The sequence below is a fragment of the Sus scrofa genome, chromosome 13 (genome assembly GCF_054392235.1).
Source record: "Sus scrofa isolate SSC_HxYL_T2T_F1_AM1 chromosome 13, Sscrofa_HxYL_maternal_Yorkshire_Landrace_v2.0, whole genome shotgun sequence".
NCBI lineage: Eukaryota > Metazoa > Chordata > Mammalia > Artiodactyla > Suidae > Sus > Sus scrofa.
Window position 1 is genome coordinate 42,808,379 of NC_139395.1, and position 26,918 is coordinate 42,835,296.

Here is a 26,918-nt window from a genome sequence, read left to right on the forward strand (position 1 = left end):
TTAGGAGTGGAGTTTCTGCTGTGGCGCGGCAGGTTTGGTGGCATCTTTGCAGCACTGGGACACAATTTCAATCCCTGACCTGGCACAGAGAGTTAAGCATTACCTCAGCTGTGGCTCAGATCTGATCCCTGCGCCAGGAAGTCCATATTCTGCAGGACAGCCAAAAAAGGGGAAAAAAAAGTTTATTAATAAACAGTGTGGTTTTTGTTTTTGTTTTAAAGCATCTTCCCCTCTCTTTATGGGAGTGTCACTGATGCAGTCTCTTTGGCATCATTTACCAAAATTAAAGATGCACATATCCTGTGATACATTTATTCCACTTTGGAAAATTTGTAACAAATATTGTCACATATGGGAGTTCCCTTTGTGGTGCAGAGGTTAACAAATCCGACTAGGAACCATGAGGTTGCAGGTTCGGTCCTTGGCCTTGCTTAGTGGGTTAAGGATCCGGTGTTGCCGTGAACTGTGGTGTAGGTTGCAGATGTGGCTCAGATCCTGCGTTGCTGTGGCTGTGGCATAGGCCAATGGCTACAGCTCCGATTAGACCCCTAGCCTGGGAACCTCCATATGCCACGGGAGCAGCCCTAGAAAAGGCAAAAAGATGAAAACAAAACAGAACAACAACAAAAAATATATTGTCACATATGAGTGCAAAGACACCTGTCCAAGGAAGGCATAGCATGTGGGAAGGTTTGAAACAATCCAGAGGTAATAATAGCCTCTAAAAAGATTGTGATGTACTTGGAAATAGATTAGATCTACTGGTGATCTACTTGGAAATATTTAGTTAGGAAATAAATTCCAAGATAGATTTTATTTTATTTTATTTTATTTTTTAAGTTTTGACTGCATTTGCAGCATGTGGAAGTCCTGGGTCCAGGGATGGAATACAAGCTACAGCTGCAACCCAAGCCACAGCAGTGACAATGCCAGATCCTTAATCCATTGCACCACCAGGTAACTCCCAAGATAGGTTTTATAGAGAAAAAGAAAAATCTAGATACAGAATGATATGTTGAGAAAGCTCCACTTGAGTGAACATGTATTTGTTTATGGCAGAGAAAGTGGGAAGAAACTTAGGCACTTCATAATGGTTGCCTCTGGAGAGAGGATCTGGGGGTTTGGGGTGAAAGAGTTAATTTTTGCAGTGGGCATTTCTTTCTTTTTTCTGAAGTTAATAATTGCTTTACCTTTAACTTTTTTTTTTAGATTTTTTAAAATTAAAGAGTAGTTGATTTACAGTGTTTCTTCAATATCTGTTGTACAGCAAATTGACCCAACCACACACAGTTCCCTGTGCTCTACAGTAGGGCCTCATTGCCCATCCATCCCGAATGTAACTGTTTGCATCCACCAACCCTCAACTTCCCATCAATCCCGCTCCCTCCCCCCCCACACAATGGGCATTTCTCAGTTTCTGTCCTCTTGGGGATTCTTTGCGATTCCTAAGTAAGAAGATTCTGTGTCTTATCTCCTTGAAAATCCCGGTCATTACACTTTGCTGCTGCTGCTCCCCAATCCTTGATCTGCTCCTTCTAGAATTCTTGTGTGTTTTTTTGGACTTTCTTATCCAAGCCTCCATATCTCTAAAGTACTCTTTCGTGTTTACGTCCTATTTCTCTAGGCTGCATATGGGTATTTGCTTCCAATTTCCTTTCTAGTTCACTAATTCTCTTTCAGTTATGTCTGTATGCCACTATTTAGCCTGTTCATTGAGTGTTTTGAGTTTCAAGAACCATAATTTAGGAGTTCCCATCGTGGAGAAGTGGTTAACGAATCTGACTAGGAACCATGAGGTTGTGGGTTCGATCCCTGGCTTTGCTCAGTGGGTTAAGGATCTAGCGTTGCCGTGAGCTGGGGTGTAGGTTGCAGACGCGGCTCAGATCCCACGTTGCCGGCGGCTACAGCAACAATTAGACCCCTAGCCTGAGAACCTCGATATGCTGCAGGAGCGGCCCTAGAAAAGGCAAAAAGACCAAAAACACAAAAAAACAAAAAAAAAACCCAAAACAAACAAACAAAAAAAACCCACCATAATTTGTTTTTGCTGTTATTTATAAACAATCTGGACAATCTTAAGAGCGTTTTATTTTTTTCCATCTTTTTGATTCCTTCTTTTATGTCTGTAGTCATTTTTGACTTGGCTGTTTTGTGGTCTGGTGGACAAAGAATGTCACCTGCCAATTCAGTAAACAAAGGATGTTGTGGCCATTGAGTCATTAGCCCCTGCACCTCCAATGGTGTGCCCTGAGGGGAATTCAGGTTGAAGAAAAATGGGATACTGGCCCTAGATAGTTAAGGTGCGTATCAAAGGAATAAATTCAATAAGCCCAGATCTTTGCATCTTCCATACATAGAAAAGCACTAAAATCATTAATTTGAGAGGTTTGTTTTTTGTAACTAGCAGTAATCTTTTGATGTTTCACTAATGGTGGTGGTGGTGGTGGTTTTTTCCTGGAAAAACTCCTGTATCTGCCTGGTGCCTCCCTTATCTCTTTGGAACAGCCATCTGAGAGGCTGCTTCTGCACTATAGTCCTCAGTATTGCGCCTGAATGAAACATTCTCAACTTTTATTTATTTTGCTTTTTCAGGCCATACCCTCAGCATATGGAGGTCCAGTTGGAGCTACAGCTGCCAGCCTATGCCACAGCCACAGCAATGACAGTACCGAGCTGCATCTGTGACCCACACCACAGCTCACAGCAACACTGGACCCTTAAGCCACTGAGCAAGGCCAGGGATCAAACCTGCAACCTCATGGTTCCTAGTCGGATTTGTTTCCTCTGTGCCATGACTGGAACTCCAATTCTCAACTTTTAAGTTGTGCATATTTTTCAGTTGACCATGTGTATATTATTTTTTGTAGTCAATATTTTATAGTCTGTGCATTGTATTATCTGATTTCTTGGGACAGTTTCTGCTAAAATGGTGGATTGTTTTCTTGTGTGTGTGTGAATGTGTATATGTCTGTATTCTTTTTATGGCCACACCTGCAGCATCTGGAAGCTCCCAGGCTGGGGTCAAATCCAAGCAGTGTCTGCGACCTCCACCACACCTTGCGGCAACGCCAGATCCTTAACTCACTGAGAGAGGCCAGGGATCAAACCTGAGTCCTCGCGAACACTATGTCAGGGTCTTAATTGGCTGAACCACAAGGACAACTCCTTGTGTTTTAAAATTTGGGGCTGTCAGCTCATTTTGAGTGTGACTTTATCTGTGGGAAACTTCTAAAACCTTAGTTGAGAGCGAACCCCTCTAAAGAGGATTGGCATTTGTGCCCTAACAGTGTTATGAGCCAAGAACAGCTGTTTATTTTACTTTCTTAGTTTGATGGGGTCCCAGATCTCTGCAGAAGGAGTGATGTTCAAAATATCTCTAACTTAGAAGCCAGGAGGTTCTTTAAGTTTCTGTATGAACCGTTTTGTTTTGTTTTTTTGTTTTGTTTTTGTTTTCTTTTAACTTAACTGGCCTTAGGTATCCATTCAGACACTATCCAGCTATGGCCAGGAAGCTGAAGCCCTCAGACTGAGGCATCCTGCTGAGAGGCCCGTGGTCCCCAGGACACAGAGCTCAGAGCTGTCTGGGTGCCCCAAGGAGGACATGCGGCAGGCAGGTTGACAGGCCCCCATGTGGCCTACCCCCTGGGGCCTCCTGTCCTAGGGTTCTCAGCCCAGATCCCATAATTCAGATCAGTCCTTGATTCCACAGGGGCTTCCTGGCGGTCAGGGTCAAGCAGCTTTTCTTGTCTGTGATGCCAGTTTGCGGCCTCGTGTGTATGGGGGACAGGTGTAGGTGTTGTGTGTGGCAGGTGTGGGCCTGAGCCCTGCCGGTTCAGCAGACACTGTCAGGTGCAGTTTTGGGTTGCAAGTCTTGGAGCAGCTTGGAAAGGCAGTGCACATGATTCCTTTAGGAAGAGGGGAGAGCTTCCAGAAACAGTTCTTAAAATCAGAGATCCTTATTGCCCTCCCTAGGTGCTGGAGTTTTTTTCTCCACGGTTCTAAAACCAGCGTGCTCCATTCAGCAACCATCACTACATTTTTTCAACCATCCCTTCTTCTCCCCCAGGCCTTTCATCTAGAAGGCTTTATCTATGAGAGACAAAGCATTTTTATATGAATTAAGCAGAATGGTATATAGTGCTCAGAAATTGCTCAGGATGAGAGTCTGAATTTTCAAACATTTTCGAAGTGCATTTGCACAGTCTCTCACTCCGTTTGTCCTCACCATTGAGTAGCCTGGAAAAGATCCGTCCCTTTCTGGGGACGGCTGTTTTTTAATAATCAAACTGCCTTCCCAGGGCACATGTACCAGGAGGAAGGTGAGGGAGGAAGAGGAAAGGAAGGTGAAGAAGGGCTCTCAGTTGTTTCAAATGGCAGCTGATGCTAATTTTGGTTTAAGAACAACTTTTTTTTTTCTTCTTTTTTTTGGCCAAACCCAAGCCATGTGGAAATTCCCAGGCTGGGAAACGAACCCAAGCCGCAATTGTGACTTGTGCCACAGCTGCAGGAACGCCACATCCTTTACCTGCTGCACCACAAGGGAACTTTCAGAGCAACTTTGCTTTTTAAAACCCAAAAAGTGGAGTTCTTGTCGTGGCTTAGCAGAAATGAATCTGACTAGTATTCATGAGGTTCGATCCCTGGCCTCGCCCAGTGGGTTAGGGATCCAGTGTTGCTGTGAGCTGAGGTGCAGTTGCAGGTCGCAGACATGGCTTGGATCCTGCGTTGCTGTGGCTGTGGTGTAGGCTGGCAGCTGTAGATCCAATTCAACCCCTAGCCTGGGAACTTCCATATGCCGCAGGTGCGGCCCTGAAAAGCAAAACAAAAAAAAATCCCGAAAAATATGTCTCTCTCTTTCCCTGTCCTCTCCCTTTTTCCAGAGACTCTAAGAGGCAAAAGTTAGGGCAAAAATCATCAGATATGGATGTCTTTTTTTTTTTTTTTTTTTTACTACTCAGAGAATTTAAATCCCAACTCACCTACTGGTGGCAGAAAACAAGAAAGTCGCGTTCCACCAACACTTTCTTTGCAGCTTTCCCTGATCTCCGGATGGCTTCTGAGCATTGATGATTTGAAATTATCCTGCAGGATTATCAGTGGACATTTAATATTGATCCTTACCACCCATCCAGGTGCATTAACTACGGAATACAAAGGCATTACAAAAAAAATGACATCTATGGTGTGGCTTCCTATAGTCCCAGGGCCCTGGTGACCTCCCAGTCCCACCGTGAAGGGAGTGCTAAGGTCAGGCTGCAGGGCCCCAAGGAGGTGGCTGACATCCAGAAGTGCAGTCTCTCAGAGTTCTGGAGGCTCCAAGTCCAAAATCAAGTTGTCGTCAGGGCCAGTTCCCCTCAGGTGGATCAAGGGGAGAGTCCTTTCCCGCTTCCTCCAGTTTCTGGGAGCTCCAGGTGTCCCCTGGCTGCTTCTGCATCACTCCGACTGCCTCGGTCTTCACGTGGCTTGTCCTCTGTCCATGTTGTCTCCTCTGCGTGACTCTTTTAAGGACGTATGTCATTAGATTTAGGGCCCACACTGATAATCCTGCATGATTTCATCTTGAGATCCTCCGTCCATCTGTGAAGACCCTATCTCCAGAGAAGTTCACAATCACATTTTCCAGGTGGTCATGTCTCTGGGGAACCACCATTCAATACACTGTCTGCAAGATCTGCCTGACCTTAGCGACAGCCAGCATTTATTGAGCACCTACTGTGTGGCAGGCACCATGCCAAGCGCTCAAAGTGCACATCTGCCCACGAGGGACTGTGCTGATCATTCCTGGATGGCGAGGCTGCGACTCGGAGGACTTAAAGAGCTTGCAAGACCCCAGGGCCTGACCAGAAGTGAGGAAACTGGGACATAGATCCATAGCTGACTTCTGAACCATCTTCCCTGCTTCCTGGCACCAAAGCCTGTGCCTGACCCACCCCTCTCCCCTGATGGGCCCTGCTGCTACCCAGGGCACCAGCCTGCCTGTCCGTGTGGGAGCAAGAATGAGTCAGGGTGGGGACGGGCCTGTTAAGTCCCTTTTCCAGCGTGACCTCTCCTTGGTCAGCCCTGACTCCCCCTTCAGGATCTGCTGGCCATGGGCCCAGGGAAGGAGGGAAGCCTGCCTGTTGGAGGAGCTTCCCCTGGCCTGGAGGACAGGCCCTACAGGTCCCCAGGAGCATCTCTGAGGGAAGGAGGCAAGCGGGAGGCTGTGCTGTTTCTAAACACGCCCTGAGGCAGCCCCGTCAGATGCGTGACCACCCTGTCTTTGAGGAGGCCCACTGAGGAAACACACTTGGCAGAGGGATGGGCTTCACCTGTGGGTCTCACCTCACTGCCGCTCCCGGGCCACACTGTCACGTTCCCAAAGAGCCGGCGTGAGAGAACCTGCTGGAGCAGTGAATTCTCAGCCTCACCCAGGGCTACAGACTCAGAAGCTTGGTGGGTGGGCCCGGTGATATGGGTGATCCTGACGCCCCCCCTAATGCGGGGCTCTGCCCAATTTGTACTAGACATCTGAGCCAGTGGTCCTCAAACTTAGCTGTGTCCCGGATCACCTGAGAGACCCTAAAAATACAGGTGCTCAGGCCGCCTCAGACCTACTGCATCAGAATATCTGGGCGTGGATGTCAGCAGGTTTTAACGGGTCCTGAGTGACTCCTGCATGCAGCCCCTGCTAAGAGCCTTAGCTCTCAGCCCCAGTGTTGCTTCCGTAAGGCACTATCAGCTGGGCTACGAGAGCCCTCCCCTTCTGGGACCAGAAGTTGAGTTCTGGATAATGAGGAAGGGGTTAGCTCTGAAGCTGAGGAGACACAAAAAATTTTATTATTACAATGGTGAGAAATGCATGTGTTAAAGAAAAGGGGTGTATGAAGGGGCACACGGGTAGAGATTATTTCTTTCAGTGAATGTGCTTTGCTTTTTAGCATCAAGGGAAAATAATCTCCTTTATAATACAAATGGCCTTGGCCTTGGGTCATGGGAGCTCCTTCAGTGCCTCCTCCTCTACTTGGGTAAAAGGGCCACTTTCAGAGTTCCTATCGTGGCTCAGCAGGTTAAGAACCCGACTACTATCCATGAGGACACAGGTTCAAACCCTGGATCCGCTCAGTGGGTTAAGGATCCGGCGTTGCCGTGAGCTGTGGTGTAGGTTGCAGGCGCAGCTCAGATGCCACATTGCTGTGGCTGTGGTGTAGGCTGGTGGCTACACTCCAATTGGACCCCTAGCCTGGGAACTTCCATGTGCCACAGGTGTGGCGCTACAAAAAAAAAGAAAAAAAGCGGGGGTGGGGGAGCCCACTTTCCACTCCGGCCTTCCTCTTCACTCTTCGGAGAATGAGTGAACTCCTGCCTCAGGGTGGTGTTGGATTTTCGGCTGGTCAGAGTCTGGGCTGAGCCCTCTGGGTCTCAGGAGTTGGCTGTTCCCACCCCTCTTTGCCTGCTCCTCTCTTTCTCTCGCAGCTCTTTATGGCTTCTGTGTTCATTATGAAGACCACCCAGGCTGTGGCTTTGTTCCTGTGACCACATCTGCAGAAAGGGACAAGCAGGATCCTGAGGCACCTTCCAGGGACAGCCCCCCCTCCCCAACCTCCCAAATCCCTCCCTCTTGTTTGTAGAAAAGCCTTAGGCTCCTAGGCCTTCCCCGTGTTCCAAAGAGCAAATTTAATGAGAGAAATACAGAAACAAAGGGAAAGCGTCAAGCAAAACGGTAATAGTTTAGCCACGAAAGAAAGGCAAGGACCTCGAGTTCCTCCTTAAAGGCCATAGATCATATTCTGAGCCCTATCGTTTGAGCTCTTTTGTGGAGACTGAAACCCCCACCAGGTGGAAGAAGTTAACTGCATGCTGACCACAGCCTATAGCGCTAGACCAGCTGGAGCTGACTGATGATGCTGTGACCCCTCCCTCTTACCTCCCCATCAGCCAATCAGAGGATTGTGCACGAGCTTAACTCTGTCCCCGTGACCCTTGCTCTCACCTCACATTTAAAAACCCTTCCCTGAAAGCCTTTTGGGAGTCTGGGTCCTTTGAACTTAAGTTGTCTGTTCTTCTTGCTTGACCCCCACGTTGGGTACCTCCAACAAACATTGTAGTTTCTTCATCGCTTGGTGTCAGTAGATTGGTTTTGCTGCATTTGGGCGACTGGACCTTGTTGGGTTACAGAGAGAGGGCACCTGACAGGCTGCAACAGAGGTGGTGCCGGGCTCATCCGTGTGACCCCACAAAGTAGGTATGTGTACCCCTATTTCCCAGGTAAGGAAACTGAGTCTCAGGCCCACAGCCTGGACAAAAACCCAGCTCTGCCCCAAATCACCTCACTGCATCACCAGATTCTGAAGCCAGAAAGAGATAATTGGGGAATGAACATATGAATATTCTTTTTTTCTTTCTTTTTTCTACATGCCATCTTGCTGACAGATCTGCAGTCTCTCCACACTGACTTTCTGAAAAAGGAGATGCCATTTCTCACCACATACTGCAGCCCCAGAGGTACAAACTTTTCTCTGGCACAGCCTGGGTGTCCACCTGCTGCCCGAGCTCTGTGAGCCCTGCAGTCCCGGGATGGCACACCTGGAGCTCACCTCCTCGCGGGGCTCGGGGCCCAACCATGCAGGATCTGATCCCAGGGTGCTTTTATCTCCCTTGTCCTCAGTTTCCCCATCTATAAAGTGGGAATAATATGGGGTACAGTGAGGTTGGGGTAGGAGGTGGGTCAGGACTGCTCCTGTTCCTTGACTCAGAGCAGGGAGGATGGATGGGGTGGGGGCAGAGAAGAAACTCAGTGGGGCAGCTGCTTTAGAAAGCTCTGGAATGTTTTTAGAGATGACTTGTAGGGCTGAGGCTTGCTGACACCGTGACTGTGTGGGCCTGAGGCAAGTGGGAGCTAGTGATTAAAAGCACCACACCTGGGATGGTAGAGAATGGGAAACGGTTCAGCTGCTGGTTATGACTGAGTGACTCCACGTGCACACCTGCAATGAGGGAAGAGATCCACAGAGATGGGATGACAGGTAGGGGATAATGGGGAGGGTCTTGCTGCTGCTTCTTCTTCTTTTTTTTTGCTGCACTCTGGCATATGGAAATTCCTGGGCCAGGGATCAAATGCAAGCTGTGGCAACACAGGATCCTTAACCCACTGTGCCAGGCCACGGATTGAACCCGTGCCTCAGCAGCTACCAAAACTGCATGGAGACAACACTGGATTCTTATCCTGATAAACCACAGTGGGAACTCCAGGTCTTGCTTCTTTGATGCTGTTTTTAATTTTATAAAAAGACTTGGTAGATCAACTTTATAAGAGGGTATATGATACCCCTTCCCAGGAGAGGCCACGTCCTTCTCCTCTGGGGCAGGAACAGGCGGGGGGTCTCCTCAGGTGTGCTGGTGGATGTGACAGCTGGAACAGCCTCCATTCCCTCCCAGCAAGATAAGTACCTACTATGTGCTGGGCTGCGGGCCCCCTGCTCAGCACAGAGGACAGGGCCTTACTGTCCCCGACTTCAGTGACTGCATCGTGCCCCGGGTACACGTGCATGTCTCTGGCAAGTATTTACTGACCACCTCTATCACTCTTTCACTCACCCTGCAAATACCTACTGTGCTAAGTACCTACTGTGTGCCAGGAATATCCCAGGGTCTGAGAATCCAGGGGTAAAGCAGCCCCTGCCCTCCCAGACCTGCCTGTTCTCATGGAGGGAGCTGCATAGAAAGGCAACAAGAGATCATTTGAGATGGGGCACATGTGCTGCAGAAACCAGAGCAAGAGGGTCCTGTAGCCAGAGAGACAGTAGTGAGGCAGGAGGGCTCTCCCAGGGCCAGGGGGTGGCCTCTTTGCTGGGACCCATATCCCACCTTCACTTCCCGCCCAGGAGGCACAAACCTCTCAGGGATGTTGGAGGACAATTCAGTCAGTAACCATCCCCCCGCAGAGGGTAACAGGGTGGGGGGGCGCATCTCCAATCATCTCAGCATCTTCCTCCTCGTCCTCCCGGGTCACATAGTAGCTCTGGCTGTGGTCAAACCACCTACATCTCACTTCCTCCCCTCTTAATTTCAGAAGAAACAGTGTTTATTGGGATAAATAAGAAGTAAATAAAAATACCCCATCATCCCACCAATTAACAATTGTCAATCCTAGCTTCCAGGCTTTTTTCTTTATTCTTTTGTCCTTTTTAGGGCTACACCCATGGCATATGGAAGTTCTCAGGCTAGGGATCGAATCAGAGCTACAGCTGCCAGCCTACACCACAGCCACAGCCACAGGGGATCTGAGCCGTGTCTGCGACCTACACCACAGCTCACGACAACGCTGGATCCTTAACCCACTAAGCAAGACCAGGGATTGAACCTGCATCCTCATGAATACTAGTCGGGTTTGTTAACCACTGATCCATGACAGGAACTCCGAGGCTTTTTTCTACATGGTGTTTAAATATAAAAATAGCGGGGAGTTCCTGTTGTGGTGCAGTGGAAACAAATCCAACTAGTACCCATTAGGATGTGGGTTCGATCCCTGGTCTCACTCTGTGGCTCAGGGATCCAGCGTTGCCATGAGCTGTGGTGTAGGTTGCAGACGCAACTCAGATCCCACATTGCTACAGCTTGGATTCGACCCCTAGCCTGGGAACGTCCATATACCTCAGGTGCAGCCCTAAAAAGCAAAACAAAAAACAAAAAAACAGATAATGTTCTGCCTCACTTCATTCACATGATACTGTGAATACTCCCCTTCATTCAGTGGTTCTCCTACAAGAGAACTGTCCTAGTGGCTTCCTGCTCCAGGGTGTGGCTTGTGTTGGCTGATAGGCCGGTCCCCTCTGGGGGGACAGGATTTACAGTCTCCTAGTGTTGTGATAACCCTCTCTCAGCCACATCTTTGTGCTGGCCTATGAATACTTGCTTAGGATGAATCTCCAGAAATTTAATTGTGAAGTTAATTCCTGGATTTTAAAATGGCAAATGGATCACTTCAGAAGCAGAACTTGCAGCTGGAAATGAGGAGGTAAGTGGGCTGACTGCTGGCCTGTGTGTGCTTCCTTCCTCGGCCTCCTGTGCAGATCCCAGACTCCCAACCCTGATTTGGCAGCATTGGAGTGTTTTTTAGGATTTCATGCTAATCTCTCAGGGAAAGAGCTTCTGAATTAGTTTTTCTTTCATCTAGAAGTCTGCGGAGGTTTTTTCTGTTTTTGTTTTTCCTTCTGTCTTTTTAGGGCTGTACTCACAGCATATGGAAGTTCCCAGGCTAGGGGTCAAATTGGAGCTGTAGCTGCTGGCCTACACCACAGCCACAGCCATGTGGGATCTGAGCCACGTCTGCGATCTACACTAGAGCTCGTGGGCAATGCTGGATCCTTAACCCACTAAGCGAGGTCAGGGATTGAACCCTCCAACCTCACTGAGGGACACTATGTCGAGTTCTTAACCCACCAAGTCACAACAGAAACTCCTTATTCTTTTCCATTATGGTTTATCCCAGAATATTGAATATAGTTCCCTATGTTATACAGTAGGTCCTTGTTCTTGATCCATTCTATAGGTAATAGTTTGTACCTACTAACCCAAAGCCCCAGTCCATCCCTCCCCATTCTGGCTTTTAATGACATTTGTTCTCTGACCATCCCACATTTGCAGAGTGGAGGGCCCTCTCAGCTGGCTAAGGAGGTGAGCATCTTTCTGATGCTTGTCCTGACTCTTGCCTCCCATGTCTTACCCCTAACACTGCTGTCCAAACCCCTTGTGAAGACTGTGGGGGGACCTCCCCTGGAGGCCAGGCAGCTTCTGTGACAGGTCTGTGTCTAGGGAGTGGGCAGAACCCACATGCCCATGTGTTTTCCTCGAGAGGATGCGGTGTTTGTGGCCAGTGGGCACGGTGAAATGAGGACCTCCTTGGAGGTACCGGCTACCATTGCATCTGCTGTGCTGGCTCATCAAAGAAAAGCGCTGGAACGTTGGTCAGGTAGTGAATTTGCCATGTGTTGGCTGGACCAGGCCCCACCTTTTTAGTTAGGCTGTAGCCAATAAAGGTTAAGGAGAAAGGTTTGTGAGCCCCAGGTAAAACTCCAGCCCCATACACGTGATGCTTGTACAGAGAGGGGTGACCCTCCCCCCAAAACATGCAGACAGGTGGCAGAATCAGAGCTTGACCCAAGGCCTTTCCCATCCCCCTCTGCTGTCCGCCACTCACCCCCCACTTCCTGGTGTATTTATCAAAGAACCAACCACTTAGCAATTAATCACAGGGAAGCCTCATTACAAATAGAATGTTGGGGAGTTCCTGTCGTGGTGCAGCAGAAACGAATCTGACTAGGAGCCATGAGGTTGTGGGTTCGATTCCTGGCTTTGCTCAGTGGGTTAAGGATCTGGTGTTGCTGTGAGCTGTGACGTAGGTCGCAAACTTGGCTCGGATCTGATGTTGCTGTGGCTGTGGGGTAGCCCAGCGGCTACAGCTCCAATTGGACCCCTAGCCTGGGAACTGCCATATGCCGAGGGTGTGGCACTAAAAAGCAAAAAAATAAATAAAAATAAAAAACAAGATAGAAATAGACTCAGATATAGAAAATAGACATGTGATTGTGAATTTGGAGGTAGGGGAGGGAAGGATTGGAAGTTTGGGATTAGCAGAGACAAACTATTATATATAGAATAGATAAACAAAAAGGTCTTACTGTATAGCACAGGGAACTATCTTCAATATCCTGTGATAAAGCATAATGGAAAATAATATTAAAAAGAATATAAATCAAATATACGTCAATAAAATTTTTTTAAAAAGTTTCCCCTAGGATTTCCCATCGTGGCTCAGTGGAAACGAGTCTGACTGGCATCCACAGGGACGCAGGTTCAATCCCGGCACAGAATGTAGATAAGATCATTTGTGTCATATTTTAGCTTCCTCGAGAAGTGATGACATGCGATGTTTGTTTTTCTGACTTACTTGGTTAGTATGATAACCTCTAGGTCCATCCATATTTCTGCAAATGGAATTATTTCATTGTTTTTATGGCTGAATAATACTCCAGTGTGTGTATATACACATCTTCCTTTTTCATTATTTTTATTTTTATTTTCTTGTTTTTTAGGGCCACACCTGCAGCATATGGATGTTCCCAGGCTAGGGGTCTAATTGGAGCTACAGCTGTCGGCCTATGCCACAGCCACAGCAACACAGGATCATTAACCCACTGATGAAGGCCAGGGATCAAACCCACAACCTCATGGTTCCTAGTCAGATTCATTTCCACTGTGCCACAACAGGAACTCCTTTAATTAATTAATTAATTAATCTTTTGCCCTTTTTAGGCCTATACTCGCAGCATATAGAGGTTCCCAGGCTAGGGGTCAATTGCAGCTGTAGCCGCCGGCCTATGCCACAGCCACAGCAATGCCAGATCCGAGCTGTGACTGTGACCTGCACCAGAGCTCATGGCAATGACAGATCCTTAACCCACTGAGCAAGGCCAGGGATTGAACATGCAACCTCATGGTTCCTAGTTGGATTTGTTTCTGCTATGTCACGACGGGAACTCCCTATTTTTATTTTTTTATTATTATTTTAAAAATTTTTTAGGGCCGAACCCATGGCATATGGAGGTTCCCAGGCCAGAGGTCGAATCAGGGCTGTAGCTGCTGGTCTACATCTCGGCCACATCAAGGCAGGATATGAGATGCACCTGCGACCTACGCTGCAGCCCACAGCAACACCAGATCCCTAACCCACTGAGCGAGGCCAAGGATCGTACCTGCATCCTCATGAATGCTAGTCAGAATCCTTAACAGCTGGAACCATGACAGGAATTTCTAATTCTTATTTTTTATTATAGTTGATTTACAGTGTTTTGACAATTTCTGCTCTACGGCAAAGTGACCCAGTCATACACATATATGTATACATACATACATTTTTCCTTATCTTCCATCATGGTCTATCCCAAGAGATTGGATTTAGTTCTCTGTGCTATATAGTAGGACCATATTGTTTATCCATTCTAAATGTAATAGTTTGAATCTACTAACCCCAAACTCCCAGTCTATCCCACTCTCTCCCTCTTCCCCTTGGCAACCACAAGTCTATTCTCTATGTTTGTGAGTCTTTTTCTGTTTGGCAGATAGGTTCATTTGTGTCATATTTTAGATTTCATGTATAAGTGATGTCATAGGATGTTTGTCTTTCTTTTTCTGACTGACTTCACTTAGTATGATCTCTCATTCTATCCATGTTGCTGCAAATGGCATTACTTCATTCTTTTTAATGGCTGAGTAGTATTCCATATGTACCACATCTTCTTAATCCATTCATGTGTCAATGGACATTTAGGTTGTTTCCATGTCTTGGCTACTGTGAATAGTGCTTCTATGAACATAGGAGGAGGTTCATGTATCTTTTTGAATGATAGTTTTGTCTGGATATATGCCTGGGGTGGGATTGCTGTATCATGGTAACTCTATCCTTAATTTTCTGAGGAACTTTTATACTGTTTTCTATAGTAGCTGTACCAGCTTATATTCCCATCAACAGTGTAGGAAGGTTCTCTTTTTCACACCCTCGCCAGCATTTATTATTTGTAGACTTGTTAACAATAGCTATTCTGATCAGTGTGAGGAGGTACGTCATTGTAGTTTTGATATGTATTTCTCTAATAATGAGTGGTGTTGAACATCTTTTCATGTGCCTATTGGCCATCCATATGTCTTTGTTGGAGAAATGTCTGTGTAGGTCTTCCATTCATTTTTTGATTGGGTTTATTGTTGTTGTTGAGTTGTATGTGTTGTTTGCATATGTTGGAGATTAAGCCCCTGTTGGTTGCATCATTTGCAAATATTTTCTCCCATGCCAAAGGCTGTCTTGTTGGGTTTTTCTATGGCCTCCTTTGTTGTGCAAAAGCTTGTATGTTTGATTAGGTCCAATTTCTTTATTTTTGTTTTTCTATTGCCTTGGAGACTGATCTAAGAAAACCTTTGTATGGTTTATATCAGAATGTTTTGCCTATGTTCTCTTGTAGGAGCTTTATTGTGTCATGTCTTCTATTTATGTCTTGAAGCCATTTTGAGTTTATTTTTTTTTTCATGGTGTAAGTGTGTGTTCTAGTTTCATTGATTTACATGCAGCTGTCCAGTTTTCCCAGTACCACTTGCTGAAGAAATTGTCTTTTTCTCATTTTACATCCTGCCTCTTTTGTCAAAGAGTAATTGACCATAGGTATGAGGGTGTATTTTGGCGCTCTCTATTCTGTTCCATTGATCTCTATGTATGTTTTTGTACCAGTACCACACTGTTTTGATTACTGCAGCCTTGCGAGATTGTCTGAAGTCTAGGAGAGTTATGCCTCCTGCTTGGTTGTTTTTTTTCCTCCTGGGGATAGCTTTGGCAATTCTGGGTCTTTTATGGTTGCATATAAATTTTTGGATTATTTGTTCTAGTTCTGTGAAAAATTTCTTGGGTAATTTGATAGGGATTACATTGTAGATTGTTTTGGGTATTATGGCCATTTTAACTATTAATTCTTCCAATCCAGGAGCATCTTTCCATTTCTTTCGAATTATCTTTAATTTCCTTTATTAATGTTTTGTAGTTCTCAGCATTTAAGTCTTTCCCCTCCTTGGTCAGTTTTATTCCTAGGTATTTAGTTTTTTTTGGGGGGGTGCTTTTAAAAGGTATTGTATTTTTATATTCCTTTTTTAATATTTCATTGCTAGTGTACAGAAATGCAACTGATTTCTGAATGTTAATCTTGTATCCTGCTACTTTGCTGAATTCATTTACTTTTTTTCATTTTTCTTTTTTTCTCTTTCTCGTGTGTGTGTGTGTGTGTGTGTGTGTGTGTGTGTGTGTGTGTGAGTGATTGTTGTGGCTAGGACTTCTGATACTATGTTGAGTGAAAGTGGTGAGAGTGGGCATCCTTGTCTTGTTCCAAATTTTAGCAGGAGGTCTTTTAGCTTTTCTCCGTTGAGTTTTATATTGACTGTGGGTTTGTCATAAATGGCTTTTATTATGTTGCATTTGGCCCTCTATACCCACTTTGGTAAGAGTTTTTACCAAATGTTGGATGTTGGGTGTTGGATTTTGTCAAATGCTTTTTCTGCCCCCATTGAGAGGATCATGTGGCTTTTGACTTTTGTTAATGTGGTGTATACATTGATTTGCATATTCTGAACCATCCTTATGAATTTGACATGAATCCCTCTTGGTCATGGCATGTGATTTTTTTTTTTTTTTGGTCTTTTTTGGGCTGCATTCAAAGCACATGCTAGGGGTCAAATTGGAGCCACAGCAGCTCCAGATCCAAGCCGTGTCTGTGACCTACACCACAGCTCAAGGCAATGCCAGATCCTTAACCCACAAAGTGAGGCCAGGGATTGAACCTGTGCCCTCATGGATACTAGCCAAATTTGCTATTGCTGAGCCATGATGGGAACTCCTGGTGTATGATCTTTTTTTTTTTTTAATGTGTTGTTAGATTCAGTTGGCTAAAATTTTTGCACCTATATTCATCAAAGATACTGGCCTATAATTTTCTTTTTTGGTGGTAACTTTGTCTGGTTTTGGTGTTAGGATAATAGAGGCTTCATAGAATGTCTTTAGGAATGTTCCCTCCTTTTCAGTCCTTTGGAAGAGTTTAAGAAGGATCAGTGTAAGTTCTTTGTATATTTGGTAGAATTTGCCTGTGAAGCCATCTGGTCTTGGACTTCTGTAGCAAGTTTTTATAAATTACATATTAACTTTCACTTCTAGTGATCAATGTGTTCAAATTACCTATTTCTCTTTTTTTCTTTTTAGGGCCACACTTGTGGCATACAGAAGTTCCTGGGCTGGTGGTCAAATCAGAGCTGCAGCTGTTGGCCTGCTCCATAGTTTGTGGCAATGCTGGATCCTTAACCCACTGAGTGAGGCCAGAAATTGAACCTGCATCCGCACAGAAACTACTTCAGGTTCTGAACCTGCTGAGCCACAAGGAGAACTCCTGTTTCTTCCTGATTCAGTTTTGGTGGGCTATATGTCTCTAGAAAGTTGTCCATTTCTTTTAGGTTGTCAAATTTGTTAGCATATTAATTTTTCTCATTATTATTATTATTATTTTCGTATTTCTGCAGTATCAGTTGAGATTTCTCCTTTTTCATTTCTTATTTTATTTGGGCTCCTTCTCGCTTGATGAGTTTGGCCAGCAGCTTGTCAATTTTGCTTACCCTTTCAAGAAGCAGCTCTTGCTTTTAGTGATTTTTTTTTCTCTTTTAAAAAATATCTATTGTACTTATTTCCTCTCTAATATTTATTTTTTCCTTCCTTCTGCTGACTTTAGGCTTTGTTGTTCTATTTATTTATTTATTTAAACTGCACTCGTGGCAGATGCAAGTTCCTGGGCCAGGAATTGAATCCAAGTTGCAGCTGTGACCTATGCTGCAGCTGTGCCAATGCTAGATCATTTTAACCCACTGCACAGTGCCAGGGATCGAACACGTGCCTCCACAGCAACCTGAGCAGCTGTAGTCAGTTTCTTGTCCCATAGTGCCACAGAAGAAACTTCTTGTTCTTCTTTTTCTAATTCTTTTAGGTGATAGGTTGTTAGAGATTTTTCCTCTTTTTTGAGGCAGGCGTGTATCGCTATGAGCTTGGCTTTAAGAACTGCTTTTGCAGCATCCCATAGATTTTTGTGTGGTTGTATTTGCATTGCTGTGTGCCACAAGGTATTTTCTTAATTTCCTTTTTGATTTCCTTGTTGACCCACCGCATTTTTAGTAGCACATTGTTTGGTCTCCATGTAGTCAGTTTTTTCTCATTTCTCTGCCTGCGGTTGGTGTCTAGTTTCATGCCATTGTGGTCAGTGAGGATGCATGTAAATTCTATACTGTTAAACTTGTGCAGGTTAGTTTTATGCCCCAGTATGTGGTCAGTCCTAGAGAATGTGCACTTGGAAAGAATGCATATTCTGTTTTTTTGGATGTAATGTCCTAAAAACATTAATTAACTGTTCAGTTGTGTCATTTGGGATCTCCGTTGCCTTGATTTTCTATCTGGAAGATCTGTCCATTGATGTGAATGAAGTGTTAAAATGTCCTACTATTAGTGTCTCATCAGTTTCTCTTTTTGTCTCTTAGTATTTGTTGTCTGTATTTGGGTGCTCCTTTATTAGGTGTATTGTGTTGATAAGTATAAAATTCTCTTGTATTGATCCTTTATCATTAAATACTGTCCTTCTTTATCTTTCTTTATAAACTTTGTTTTAAAGTCTATTTTGTATGATGAGCATTGCATCTCCTTTCTTTCTTTTTCTTTTTTGTCTTCTCTATGGCTGCTCCCTCAGCATATGGAGGTTCCCAGGCTGGGGGTTGAATAGGAGCTGTAGCCGCTAGCCTACGCTGAAGCCACAGCAACTGAGGATCCGAGCTGTGTCTGCAACCTACACCACAGCTCATGGCAACGCTGAATCCTTAACCCACTGAGCAAGGCCAGGGATCAAACCTGCAACCTCATGGTTCCTAGTTGGATTCATTAACCACTGAGCAACGACGTCATTTAAATTTGCATGAAATATCTTTTTCCATCACCTCACTTTTTTTTGTGGCCACACCCATGGCATATGGAAGTTCTTGGACCAGGATCTAAATCTGAGCCATAGCAGTGACCTCTGCCACAGCTATGGCAATGTTGGATCTTTTTTTTGGGGGGGGTGGTTTTAGGGCCACACCTGCATCATATGGAAGGTCTCAGGCTAGGGATCAAATCAGAGCTGCAGCTGCTGGTCTATACCACAGCTACAGCAACACCAGATCTGAGCCATGTCTGTGACCTACACCTCAGCTCTTGGCAATGCCCACTGAACGAGGCCATGGATCGAATTTGCGTCCTCATGGATACTAGTTGGGATTGTAACCCACTGAGCCACAATAGGAACTCCCAGCAATGTTGAATCCTTAACCCACTGCACTGGACTTAGGATCAAACCCACTGTAGAGACAATACTGGATCCTTAACCTGCTGAGCCACACTGGGAACTCCCATCTCTTCACTTTCGATCTATGTATATCCTTTGCCCTAAGGTGGGTCTTTTGTAGGCAGCATACTATAGGCTTTTTTTTTTTTTTTTAATTCAGTCTGCCACTCTATGTCTTTTGATTGGAACATTCAGTCCATTGACATTTAAGGTAATTATTGATAAATATGTGTTTTTTGCCATTTTAAATCTATATTTCTCCTTTTTTTTCTATTTTTCTTTTTGTGGTTTGATGATTTGCTTTTATTTAATGCTTGTGTTCTCTTCTTGGTTTTTCGGAATCTGCTATTTGTTTTTGATTTGTGGTTGCCTTGTTTTTCTTTTTTGCCTTTTAGGGCTGCACCTGTGGCATACAGAAGTTCCCAGGCTAGGGGTCAAATCAGAGCTGCAGCTGCTGGCCTATACCACAGCCTCAGCAACGTGGGATCCAAGCTGCATCTGGAATCTATACCACAGTTCATGGCAATGCTGGATCCTTAACCCACTGAGCGATGCCAGGGGTTGAACCTGCATCCCCATGGCTCATGGGTACTAGTCAGGTTCATTACCACTGAGCCACAATGGGAATTCCTCCTGCAGTGTTTTTCTTGTATGTTAACCCCTTCTTCTTCTTCTTCTTTTTTTTTTTGCCATTTCTTGGGCCACTCCTGTGACATATAGAGGTTCCCAGGCTAGGGGTCTAATTGGAGCTGTAGCCGCCGGCCTACACCAGAGCCACAGCAACGTGGGATCCAAGCTGCATCTGCAACCTACACCACAGCTCACGGCAATGCTGGATCCTTAACCCACTGAGCGAGGCCAGGGATCGACCTGCAACCTCATGGTTCCTAGTCAGATTCGTTAGCCACTGAGCCACGATGGGCACTCCCCTCTTAACCCCTTCTTATATCTGCTTGCTTTAGACTGATAATCATATAGGCTCAAACACATACTTTAAAAAGTCTACATTTTCTTACTTTCCTTCCATGTGTTTTATGATTTTGATGTTCTTTTTTACATCTTCATGTTCATACTTTTGCTGTTCCTTGTGTATAACATCGCTTCCACACTACGGTTTTTTTTGGTGTGTATACTGGCTTATTTAAGTGATTACAACTGTGATCTCCTTCATCTTATATTTTATTTCCTATTTAGAAGAGTTCAATATTTCTTTTATGCTAAGTTTAGTAATGCTGTATTCTTTTAGTTTTTAATTGAGAAATTATTCTATTTATGTATTTGTCTTTTGTGTTTTTAGGGCTGCGCCAGCGGCATATGGAGGTTCCCAGGCTAGGGGTCCAATCGGAGCTACAGCTGCTGGCCTACGCCACAGCCACAGCAACACTGGATCTGAGCCATGTCTGTGACCTACAGCACAGCTCATGGCAACACTGGATCCTTAACCCACTGAGTGAGGCCAGGGATTGAAGCTGGGTTCTCATGGATGCCAGTCAGATTTGTTTCCACTGAGCCACAACAGGAAGTCCTCTTTATTCTATTCTAAATGATAATCTTATTAGGTATTCTAGCTTGCGAGTTTTTCCCTTTTAAATCCTTGAATATATCTTGCCACTGTCTTTTGGCCTATAGAGTTTTTGTAGAGAAATCAGCTGATAGACTTAGGAGGGTTCCCTTGTAATTTACTCTTTATTTTACTCTTGGCTGCCTTTAGAATTCTCTCCTTATCTTTAACTTTGCCATTTTTATTACAATACGTTTTGGTGTATGTCGGCTTGGGTTCATCTTGTTTGGAACCTTCTTTGCTTCCTGTATCTGGATGTCTGTTTCCTTCATTAGATTTGGGAAATTTTCAGCCATAATTTTTTCAAAAACACTTTGAATCTGTTTATTTGTATCCTCCTGGGATCCCTATTATGCATAGTTAGGCACGCTTTCTACTATCCCATAGGTCTTGTATATTGCTTTTATTTTTTTTCATTTGGCATTCTGTCTATCCTGATTGGGTGATTTCCACTGTTATATCTTCCAAGTCACTTAGTCATTCCTCTGCCTTATTCATTCTGTTGTTCAAAGCCTTTAGCTCAACCTTTTGTCTTGGCAAATGAATTTTCTAATTTTTCTTGGCTCCTCATAGTTTCTAGTTGCTTTTAATAGTAATCTGGTGAGTTCCCATTGTGGCACAGTGGAAACAAATCCAAATAGTATCCATGAGGATGTGGGTTCTATCCCTGGCCTTGCTCAGTGGGTTGGGGATCCAGTGTGTCTTGAGCTGTGGTGTCAGTGGCAGATGCATCTTGGATCCCACATGGCCGTGGCTGTGGTGTAGGCTGGCAGCTGTAGTTCTGATTCAACCCCTAGCCTGGGAACCTCCGTATGCCTTGGGTGTGGCCCTAAAAAAAAAGAATGGCTATTAACAGTAATACGTGTTACTTTTTTTTTTCAGCTGCACCCATGGCATATGGAAGTTTCTGGGCCAGGAGTCAAATCCAAGCTGCAGCTTCAGTCTATGCCACAGCTGCAGCAATGCTGGATCTTTAACCCACTGTGCTGGGCCAGGGATTGAACCTATGCCTCTGTAGTGACCCCAGCTGCTGCAGTCAGATTCTTAACCTGCTAGAGCAGGAACTACTCAACAGCTGTTCTAATTTCTTTCAGTATTTTTATTACCTCTTTTTTGAAGTTGGTGCCCTTAGACTGCAGAGGTCTGTTTCATTTTTTCTTCCTTCAGGGGAATTCTCCCTGTTCTTTTAACTGAGAGTGGTTCCTATGATTCCTCATTTTGCTTACTTTTTTTTTTTTTTTTTACTCTGCCAAGCCCAAGCCTCAGCACCCAGACTCTGCCTTGCATGTCTCAGGCTTGGGTGCGCTGGGTGGTGGTACCGATCGTCTGTGCCACTCCCTCCCTGCTTTACCCTCCTCAGATGGCTCCAGGCTCTCTGAGGCTTTGAGACTCCCCCTCAGTCCCAGCTGATCTCCTAGAAGTCAGGTGACCTCCCCGTATGCAGATTCCTTTCCTCTTTCACAGCTCCTTCTCAAAAGTGCTTGTCCATCCTGGTTCCTTTTTTTCTCTTCTCTCTTTCCACCCCCACCTTGCTCTACCCAGTTATGTGGAGGTTTTCTTGTCCTTTCTTGCCCAGAGGTCTTCTGTCAGCATTCAGTAGTTGTTCCATGAGAATCATTCTACTTGTAGATTTTTTTTTTTGGAGATGTGTTTGTGGAAGAAGGTGAGCCCCACATCCTACTCCTTCACCATCTTAATCCTGGGAGGTGTAGTACATCTTTATCCATTCATTTGTAGATGGATGCTTAGGTTGTTTCCATGTCTTGGCTATTGTGAATAGTGCTGCTGTGAACATGGGGTGCATCTATCTTTTCAAATTATAATTTTATCTGGGTATATATGCTCAGGAGTGGGATTGCTGGATCATACGCTGGTTCTATATTTAGTCTTTTGAGGAAACTCCACACTGTTTTCCATAGTAGTTGCTCCAGCTTACATTCCCACCCACAGTGTAGGAGGCTTCTGTGGGACACTTGCTTCTGAGCCTGTGGGCAGGGTTCCTTGCTGGGAGATAGGTGGTCCCATGGGGCGGTTGTGAAGTACAGATTAGGTGTATGTGCTAAGATTCTGACATGGAGCAAATGCTATTATAACCTTTCTCTTCATTGCTCAGAACACTTTGAGAAAAATGTCCTGAAGTGCTGCATTCGTCTACCGAGCCAGAGCCTCTCTGAGCCTGCGGAGTTAAGGACTCCACATAGGTGTCCAGGGACCTGGTTGCTCTGGTAGGTGCAGGGGCCTGGCCATGGCTCCATCTCCCCTGCGTGGCCATGGCCCTCGGGGCTCCGCCCTTTCTCTGGACTCTGGGGAAAATGGTTGGGGGCACTTGACTCCTAAAGTAATCCTCTCCTGTCTCCCCTTGTGTATGGATAGGGATGGATAAGACCCCCAGTTCGAGCTTCTCTTCCAGGAAGGTCTCTGGCTGTGAAGTCAGGGCAGGGTGGTCCGCCCTCTGGTGGTCACGTTGGTCTCAGCTCAGAAGCTGCCTCTTTAGGGAGAAGTTCCCTGGCTCCCTGGGCCTAGGCAGCCTGCTGATGTCACAGCCACTTACTGTTTTTACCTCTTAGCACTTGACATTCCTGAGAGTCTATTCATGTTCTGTATTTACCGTCTGACTCCTGTTCCCCTTCCACAGACTGGAACATGAGCTGTGTGGTCTTGCAGGGCCAGGCTCAGGGTGGACGCTGCGCACTCCCGCTCTTACGAGGCTCCCATGTGCTTGAACTATTGCAGTTCCAAGAGTCTGTCATAAGTTTTCTTATTCTAATAACAATAAACTATAGAGTCACAAAGAATATACACAGTGAAGAGTTCCTGTCATGACTCAGTGGTTAACGAACTGCACTAATATCCATGAGGACGCAGATTTGATCCCTGGCCTTGCTCAGTGGGTTAAGGATCTGGTGTTGCCGTGAGCTGTGGTGTAGGTCACAGATGCAGCTCAGATCTGGTGTTGCTTTGGCTGTGGTGTAGACTGGCGTCTACAGCTCCGATTAGACCCCTAGCCTGGGAACCTCCATATGCCGCAGGTACAGCCCTAAAAAAAAAAAAAAAAAAAAAAAGACAAAAAAATATACAAAGTTGAATCTCAGAATAAAAAATCTGATAATACCTAAGTCTATAGAGTAATTTTGCCCCAAATTTGATATTGTCTTGTACCACTGACCAACTGCTGAGCAGTTTTTAGGTTTTGCTCTCCCCTAGCGGAACTTTAAGCTCTTTAAACTACACTTCAGTGAGAGACCTGATCATCTATTCAAAACTATCGGAGTTCCCATCATGGCTCATGACGATAAGGGTTTGGTCCCTGGCCTTGCCCAGTGGGTTAGGGATCCAGTGTTGCCATGAGCCATGGTGTAGGTCACGTTGCTGTGGCTGTGGTGTAGGCTGGCAGCTACAGCTCTGATTCGACCCCTAGCCTGAGAAACTCCATATGCCACAGGTGCAGCCCTAAAAATAAATTTAAAAAATGATCAAGAAATCCACGTTTGGGAGTTCCCGTCGTGGCGCAGTGGTTAACGAACCTGACTAGGAACCATGAGGTTGCAGGTTCGGTCCCTGCCCTTGCTCAGTGGGTTAACGATCCGGCGTTGCCGTGAGCTGTGGTGTAGGTTGCAGACGCGGCTCGGATCCCGCATTGCTGTGGCTCTGGCGTAGGCCAGTGGCTACAGCTCCGATTCAACCCCTAGCCTGGGAACCTCCATATGCCGCGGGAGTGGCCCAAGAAATAGCAACAACAACAACAACAACAACAAAAGACAAAAGACAAAAAAAAAAAGAAATCCACGTTTGGAGTTCCTGTCATGGCTCAGTGATAATGAACCTGACTAGTATCCCTGGGGACGCAGGTTTGATCCCTGGCCACTCAGTGGGTTAAGGATCCAGTGTTGCTATGAGCTGTGGTGTAGGTCACAGATGCAGCTCAGATCTGGCATTGCCGTAGCTGTGGTGCAGGCCAGCGGCTATAGCTCTGATTTGACCCCTAGCCTGGGAACCTCCATATGCCTGGATGTGGCTCTAAAATGACAAAAAAAAAAAAAAAAAGAAAGGAAAAAGACATCCACATTTGCCATCATGTATTCTTTTTCTTTTTGTCTTTTTAGGCCACACCCATGGCATATGGAGGTTCATGGGCTGGGGGTCAAATTGGAGCTGTAGCCAGTGACCTATGCCACACAGCCACAGCAACACCAGATTCAAGCTGCATCAGCGACCTATACCACAGCTCATGGCAACACTGGATCCTTAACCCACTGAGCAAGGCCAAGGATCGAACCTGAATCCTCATGGATACTAGTCACATTCGTTTCCACTGAGCCGCAATGGGAACTCCTGCCATCTATTCTGAATGCAGCAGTGCAGCAGGTTATCAACTCTGACCTGAGTGCAGAGCCCCAGCCTTGCCACTTGGGGGCTGACCCCATGGCTGGACCTCTCCAAGCCTCAGCTTCCCCTTCTGCCAAGGATATTCATATGGAAGTTCGTCTTTCCACATACCAGCTGGGCTACAGTTGGGGTGGGAAAATTATTTCAGTTCCTTCGGGGGCATTCCTTTGTTTAGGACTTGGAATGCTGTGTCCCAGGAAACCCCTTGGTCCTGGGCCAACAGCATGGCTTGGCATGTGCACATTCACTTGCCCAGAGCAGCTGTTCTCAAATGGTTCTCAAGTCCCCTTTACACTCTTAGAAGTTACTGAAGCCCCCACATCACTTGTGTATATGATGTTTCTCTCTGTAAATAATTAACATTTTAGAAATTGAAAGTGCGGTTTGAACTATGTTTATTTAACTGATTCTAAAAGAATGACGATATGTTCAACACATGTTAACATAAATCACATACGTTTGTGAAAAATGACTATTTTTTGGAAGCCTAAAATATGTCAGGAACAGAGTGGCTTGTTTTACATTGTTGTCTCTTTAACATCTGGCTGAAGAGACATGAGCTGGGTTTTCCTACCTGTTCATGCATTTGGTCTGTTCAGGTGGTTTTAGTTGGAAATAAATCTCATTTCCTCCAGATGCATAGATGGAGAGGGTAGGCATATCTCCATAGCTTCTTCAGATATTGGTGGATAGTCTTCTTTGATTTCATATCTGTGAGTAACAAGTGGTGCTTCCGTAAGGTTGATCACCATGTATAATCTGAAGCCATGTCAGTCAACTTTTCTTCTTTGGTCCATGTGTGAGAGAATGAGGGAGAGAAATACAAATAATATCTGGGGTTTATTGTGCAAGTGTTTTTGATCACAGACCTCAGAACAACTGGGGCTTTCCAGCCACCTCAGGAATGTGCTCTCCAGGTCCCATTGAAATATGTGAGCCTTGGGGTTGCTCCTGCCACCTGGTGGTGGGCAGCTGCGTTCATCTTTAGGTGAGTCTGCAGTGCCCCCTGTGTGGGGTGGCTGTGAGTGTTGCTCTTTTTTCTTTCCTTCTTCTCTTGTTCTTTTCTGCCTAGAGAAGTTCCTTTAGTATTTGTTGTAAGGCTGGTTTAGTGTTGCTGAATTCTCTCAGCTTTTGCTTATCTGTGAAGGTTTTGATTTCTCCTTCAAATCTGAATGAGAGCCTTGCTGGGTAAAGTAATCTTGGTTGGAGGTTTTTTCCTTTCATCACGTTAAGTATATCATGCCAATCCCTTCTGGCCTGCAGAGTTTCTGCTGAAAAATCTGCTGATAACCTTATTGGGGTTCCCTTGTATGTTATTTGTTTCTTTTCCCTAACTGCTTTCAAGATGTTCTCTTTGTCTTTAATTTTGGTCAGTTTGATTAATATGTGTCTCGGGGTATTCCTCCTTGGGTTTATTTTATATGGTACTCGTTGTGCTTCCTGGATTTGAGTGAGTGATTCCTTCCCCATGTTAGGGAAGTTTTCAGCTATTATTTCTTGGAATATTTTTTCTGTCTCCTTCTCTCTCTCTTCTCCTTCTGGCACCCCTATAATATGGATGTTGGTGCGTTTAAGGTTGTCCCAGAGTTCTCTGAGACTCTCTTCATTTGTTTTCAATCTTTTTTCTCTTTTCTGTTCCGCATCCCTAATTTCCACTAATCTGTCCTCCACCTCGCTTATTCGTTCTTCTGCCTCCTATATTCTGCTGTTAGCTGCTTCTAGTGAATTTTTTATTTCAGTTATTGTATTTTGCATCTCTTCTTGTTTAAGTTTTATATCGTGTATCTCTTTGCTCAGTGTTTACTGTAAGTTATTCATCTTTGCCTCCAGTTTATTTCTAATGTCTTGCATCATCTTCAGCATCAACAATCTAAAGTCTTTTTCCTGGAGGCTGAGAATCTCCTCATCGCTTAGCTGATTTTCTGGGGTTTTTCCTTTCTCCCTCATCTGTGTTTATAGTTCTCTGTCTTTTCATTTTTATAGGTTTTTGGTGTGGTGACCTTTTTACAGATAATAGCGTTGTAGCCTCTCTTACTTCTGATGTCTGCCCCCCT

General features: G+C 45.2%; 1 protein-coding gene across 1 annotated transcript in view; it reads left to right on the top strand.

The window, feature by feature from the left end:
* Nucleotides 1–26,918, top strand: part of TMEM42 (transmembrane protein 42) — a 52,805-nt gene that overhangs the window by 12,722 nt on the left and 13,165 nt on the right. The window contains exon 5 of the transcript XR_014822914.1: nt 8,410–8,481. The gene's annotated coding sequence lies outside the window, so the exon portion shown is untranslated. The remainder of the gene's footprint in view (nt 1–8,409; nt 8,482–26,918) is intronic.